The sequence below is a fragment of the Cebus imitator genome, unplaced genomic scaffold, assembly GCF_001604975.1.
Source record: "Cebus imitator isolate Cc_AM_T3 unplaced genomic scaffold, Cebus_imitator-1.0 Scaffold2, whole genome shotgun sequence".
NCBI classification, from domain to species: domain Eukaryota; kingdom Metazoa; phylum Chordata; class Mammalia; order Primates; family Cebidae; genus Cebus; species Cebus imitator.
Window position 1 is genome coordinate 573615 of NW_016107317.1, and position 5706 is coordinate 579320.

The window sequence follows — 5706 nt, forward strand, 5'->3', positions numbered from 1 at the left end:
CATGAAACTAACATTCGAGTGGAGAGAGAAGACAATTACCCTAAGCCAATAAACAAAATCGCCGGCCTGGACTGTGATAAGATGGACTACACAGGGAAAAAACTGGGTGAGGTGATAGTGAATGGCTTAGGGTAGGGGTGAAGGTGGTAGGAGAAGTTCAAATGAAGAGGGGACATTTGAACTGAGACCTGAAGGAGGGCAACAGGGGAAGTGGTCAGGGAAGAGGAAACAGGTCACTCTAAGACCCTTCAGCCAAAACAGAGTGACTTGTAGAGAGTTGGTGTGTTCCCAGAGCCAAGGGAGGCCAGTGGGGCACAAAAGTATAAAACAAGGGTGGGCAGAAGCCAGACTGTGTCATACCTTATAAGGTACTACGTAGTCTGATGTATAGAGTTCAGATTCTATTCTAAAAGATTTAAGCAGTTAGTATATGATCTGATTTATGAAGAGGTATTTGCAAGTAAGTAAGCGTAAAAGGTTTTAGAGAGTTGGGTTTTTTTTTCAAGCAGACAAAGGCTGTTTTATTTGAATAATGGGTCTATGTAATTACTGAGGCCACTGTGTACAGATAAGAAAGGAGAAGCTTTATTTCTTTATCTCTTTCTCCTTGGACAACATCTTGATGATCTCCTCCTTTTTGGCCTGGAGGCACTCATGGAGCTTGCATGCTTCCTTAGTCTTAGGCCAGTGGGCCTCAGCCTGGTCGCCAGGAACTTCTGGTAGGACTTGTCTACCTTCAGCTTGCTGATGATTCCATGAGAATCCGCTTGTTTTTTGACACAATCCCTTTCGCCTTCTGGTACAGACTGTGATTCATGTGGCAATCCGTCTTCTTAGATTCACAATATCTTCTGAGCAGCTGGCACAGAATCCTCAGTCTCCTCATCCAGATGACCTTCTCTGGCATTCGGCCATTGGCTGTACCCTCTTGCTTACCTATGCCCATGTGCCTGCTCTTCCGGTGGGCCAAGGTTTTTCTGGCATCAAGGAGCCCAGGAGTGGACAGGCACAGGCTTGCAGATGATCAGCCATTGTTTGATCAGCTTCTGGATTTGCTGATGGGAGTTAACATTGGTCTTTGGGGACCAACCAGACCTTCTTCTTGCCATGGCGAAGGACACTAGAGGCAAACCTCCTCTGAAGCCTGAGCATATGTGCGGCTTCAACTGTTATATTGCATACTTTTTATGTAACTTAGCAGCTCCCTTTTCCAATAGGAAGAGAGTGTTTTTGACAATTTAATTAATCTCCAGGGATCCTTTGAATGTTCCTAAGTCAAATGTTCTTAGCTAGGATTTGTGGATTCCTAGAGAGTACATAGATGGGCTCCAGAGGGTCTAAGAGCCCCCTAAAATTTTGGGCATATATGCTTATATATGTTTTTCTGTGAGTGAGTCCCCAGCTTTCAACGAATTTTCTTTTTTTTAATGAGATGGGGTCTCCCACTGCCCAGGCTGAAGTACATAATCACAGCTCACTGCAGTCTCAACCTCCAGAGCTCAAGGAATCCTTCTGTTTCAGCCTCCCAAGTAGCTAAAACTATAAGTGCACACCATTATGCCTGGCTTTTGTAAAGATGGGGTCTTGCTTTGTGCCAGACTGGTTTTGAACTCCTGGGCTAAAGCAGCCCTCCTGCTTCAGCTTCCCAAACTGCTGGGGTTACAGGCATGAACCACCATGCACAGCTGCAACAAATTTTCAAAGGATTTTGTGACACGTACAAAAAAGTGAGTAATACCTACTTCACATTAAAGTCTCGGCTGTACTTTGGGGATTGTAGCTGCTACTGTTATCTTAGCATTCATGACACTGAACAAATTGCAGTTCTAGAAAGAAGCAAGTTCTGCCTCAAAGAAATGACACTGTGTTGGAGGAGGGCAATATTTACAGCAGAGGAGGAAGGAACTTCTTGGAAGAAAAATGTTACCTGTGTGATGTAAGAACTAGAAGATACCTAGGAAACTACCTGGTACCATCTCACTTACATTACATGTAAGAAAATGAAGGTCCAGAGAGGTTAAATGATTCACCTAAGGTTGTATAGCTAGATGGGGACTAAAGAGGAATTAGAAACAGGTCACCAACACTCAGTACAGCACTCTGTGCTCCCCATGGAAAAGAAACAAAGAAACTGGACTAAATATTGAGCTTAAAAGTTTAATAGGAAATACATATTAAATTTCATTCAACTCAATTACACAAATGCATGCTCATTCCTGAGGAATTAGAAGGAAAGCGGGAAGTAAAGGAATTAAAAAATGTGTAAGTTCTCAGTCCTGAAAGATGAAAAACATCAATGTTAAGATGTACAACCAAAACAAAGTAAATAGTAATTAACACTCTATTTTTTTTCGAGACAGATTCTTACCCTGTCACCCAGGCTGGAGTGCAGTGGCCCGATCTAGGCTCACTGAAACCTCCATCTCCCAGGTTCAAATGATTCTCCTGCCTCAGCCTCCTGAGTAGCTGGGATTACAGGCATGCACCACCACACCCAGCTAATTTTAGTAGAGACGGGGTTTTGCCATTTTGGCCAGGCTGGTCTAAAACCCCTGACGGCACGTGATCCACCCACCTCAACCTCCCAAAGTGCTGGGATTACAGACGTGAGCCACCATGCCTGGCCAACACTATATTATCAGTCCATATCTGATCTTTCTGTGGCAGATTTGTTAAACAGACCTAATAAGTTACGAAAGCTATACGATTTTTCACTTATCAATTTGGCAGTTATTTTAAAAACTGGTAATCCCACAATCGAGCCAAGAGTGTGGAGAAACAGACTTTCTCAATACCACTGGTGGGAATATAAACTAGTATAACTCTTCTGAAGAGCAGTTTGGCAATATGTTTACAAAGTCTTTAAAAATGCATACCCAACAATTCTACTTTAAGAATTTATCTTAAGGAAATGATAGTACTATTTTCAAAGACATGAATAAGGATGTTAATCATAATGTAATAGCTAACATTTATTGAAAATTACCCCATTTAATTCTCATTTATCTTCCAAGTTTACAGTTAACTTCCTCGGGGTTATATAACCAGTGGGACACCATGGCTCACACCTGTAATCCCAGCATTTTGGGAGACTAAGGCAGGTAGATCACTTGAGCTCAGGAGTTCGAGATCAGCCTGGGCAACACAGCCAGGCATGTCTCTACAAAAAAACTTATAAAAAATTAGCCAGGTGCAGTGGCACATGCTTGTAGTACCAGTTACTCAAGAGGCAGGAGGATCTCTTGAGTCCCGGAGGTCAAGGCTGCAGTGAGCTGTGACTGTGCCATTGCACTCCAGACTGGGCAACAGAGTGAAACCTGTCTAAAATATCAAAGGATTTGGACTTTATTCAAGGCAAGCAATGGAGGAGCCATTGAGAGATTTTTAAGCAAGAGAGATCAGATTCACACTTTTCCCTATAAAGAATGATTAGGTGGGGCAGACGTAAAGCACGACAGGAAACAATTGCACAAGTTAGAGAACTAAATGGAAATGAGAAGACAGATGCAAGATGTTGAAAAGCTAGAATTAAAAGGACCTTGCAACCAATGAGACATGAGATGTTAAGGGTAGAAGCAGAGTCAAGGGTAACTCCCAGGTTTCTGAGCAAATGGGTGGATGGTGGTGCTGCTTATTATGGGGAGAGAAAAGATAAGAAGCTGAATTTTAAGCATGTCAAATTCAAGGGACCTGTGGAACCTCAAGAGGACTAAGCCATTGGATTTATCAATGTCTGAAGGTCAGAGGCAGTACCTGGGCAGGAGACAAGGTTTTGGGATTCATTTGCCATATTTAGTTGCAGTCATGAATGGTCGATGTGACCATGGGGAAAGTGAGACAAAAAATATGTTGGCAATCAAGGGAATTGTGAGGTTTAAAGAAGCTCATAGTTTGGGCGTGGAGCCTCACGCCTGAAATCCCAGCACTTTGGGAAGCAGAGTTGGGCGGATCACCTGAGGTCAGAAGTTCGAAACCAGCCTGGCCAACATGGCAAAACCTCGTCTCTACTAAAAATACAAAAATTAGCTGGGTGTGGTGGCGTGTACCTGTAATCCCAGCTACTCAGGAGGCTGAGGCAGGAGAATCACTTGAACCCAGGAGGCAGAGGCTGCAGGGAGCCGAGATTCTGTCGCTGCACTCCAGCCTGGGCAAAAGAGCAAAACTCCATCCCAAAGAAACAAAAAACAAAAGAAGAAGAAGAAACTCATCGGGAGACTGAAGAGGAAAAACTAAAGAAGTAGAAAGGAAAGCAATGAAATTGAAAAGGGTTTCAAACAGGACAAGAGTGTGTTTCTGGTGGGCTGATACCTCAGGGAAGCCATAAGATAAAGACGAAAATGTATTTCTTTGATTTAGCAATAAATTGACTGGGAGAGAGTGGTTTTGCTGAAGGCAGTCTTGCAAAGGCAAGATTGCAATAAGCCGAAAAAGGAAGAAAATGGAAACTGAAATATAAACCACTCTTTCAAGAAGATTGTTCAGAGAAGGAGAAAAATCGGATAATACCTTGTTAGAGGCAGATGTAGAATATTTAAACCCTTCAAAAATCCTAATGACCTGGCAAGCAATTAGGGTTTTGTTTTGTTTTAGTCAAACAATTCATAGCAAACAGGGATTAGACAAATGAGAAATGAGAATTCCTCAATTGCAATCTCAGGAGAGATTTTTTTCTACTTACAGCTCAAACTTTATTCTTAATGTTAGGTGGAACACACATTTACAGCTCTTGTCGGAGTATTTTGACAAGACTTTTAATAAATGTAAATTAAAATATTAAGAATAATAGAATTGTCACTTCTAACCTCAGGTGTATTTATCTTTTAAAAGGCTGAAAAGTATTTTTTAAATTTAAAAAATGGTGGTAGTAGGGGGAAAAGTAAATAAAAGGCTAAAAAGATTTATTAGCAATCGCTTATAATTTTTTTTTCTTTTTTTCTTTTTGTTTTCCTTTCGCTAGGAACTCATTATAATTTTTCTCAATTGTTGATCCACAACTCACCAAAAAATTTAAATTTAAGTGGGAAATACCTTTTTGTTTTTGAGTCTCACTCTGTTACCCAGGCTAGAGTGCAATGGGGCCATCTTGGCTCACAGCAACGTCTACCTGCCAGGCTCAAGCAATCCTCCTGCCTCAGCCTCCCAAGTAGCTAGAACTATAGGCATGCACCACCACACCTGGTATTTTTAGTAGAGACAGGGTTTTGTCATGTTGCCCAGGCTGGTCTCAAACTCCTGGGCTCAAGTGATCTTCCCACCACGGCCTCCCAAAGTGCTGGGATTACAGGCATGAGCCACCATGCCTGGCCCCTGTCTAATTTTTTATTCTGCCTCCAATTATCCTAAGGATTATGTCAAACTCTCATAAACTTCAGAAGGAAATTAAATGTAATTCAATTTAGCAAGTAAAGGTTTTACAGCACCTTTACTACAAAGTCCATGCATGAAGGCCAGGTGTGATGGCACATGTATATAGGCCTACCCTCTCAGGAGGCTGAGGCAGGAGGATCACTTAAGGCCTGGAGTTCAAGACCAGGCTGGGCAACATAGTGAGACCTTGTCTCTACAAAAAAAAAAAAAGTATTTTTAATTAGCTAGGCATGGTGGCATGCACCAATAGACCCAGATACTGGGGAGTCTGAAGCAAGAGGATTGCTTGAGCCCAGGAGCTCCAGATTACAGTGAACCAACATTGCACCATGCCACTCT

The 5706-nt window shown here is 42.1% G+C and overlaps 1 pseudogene; it reads right to left on the reverse strand.

The window, feature by feature from the left end:
- Nucleotides 1-585: 585 nt before the first annotated feature.
- LOC108303983 lies at nt 586-1152 on the reverse strand (annotated as a pseudogene).
- Between the last annotated feature and the right edge of the window lie 4554 nt (nt 1153-5706).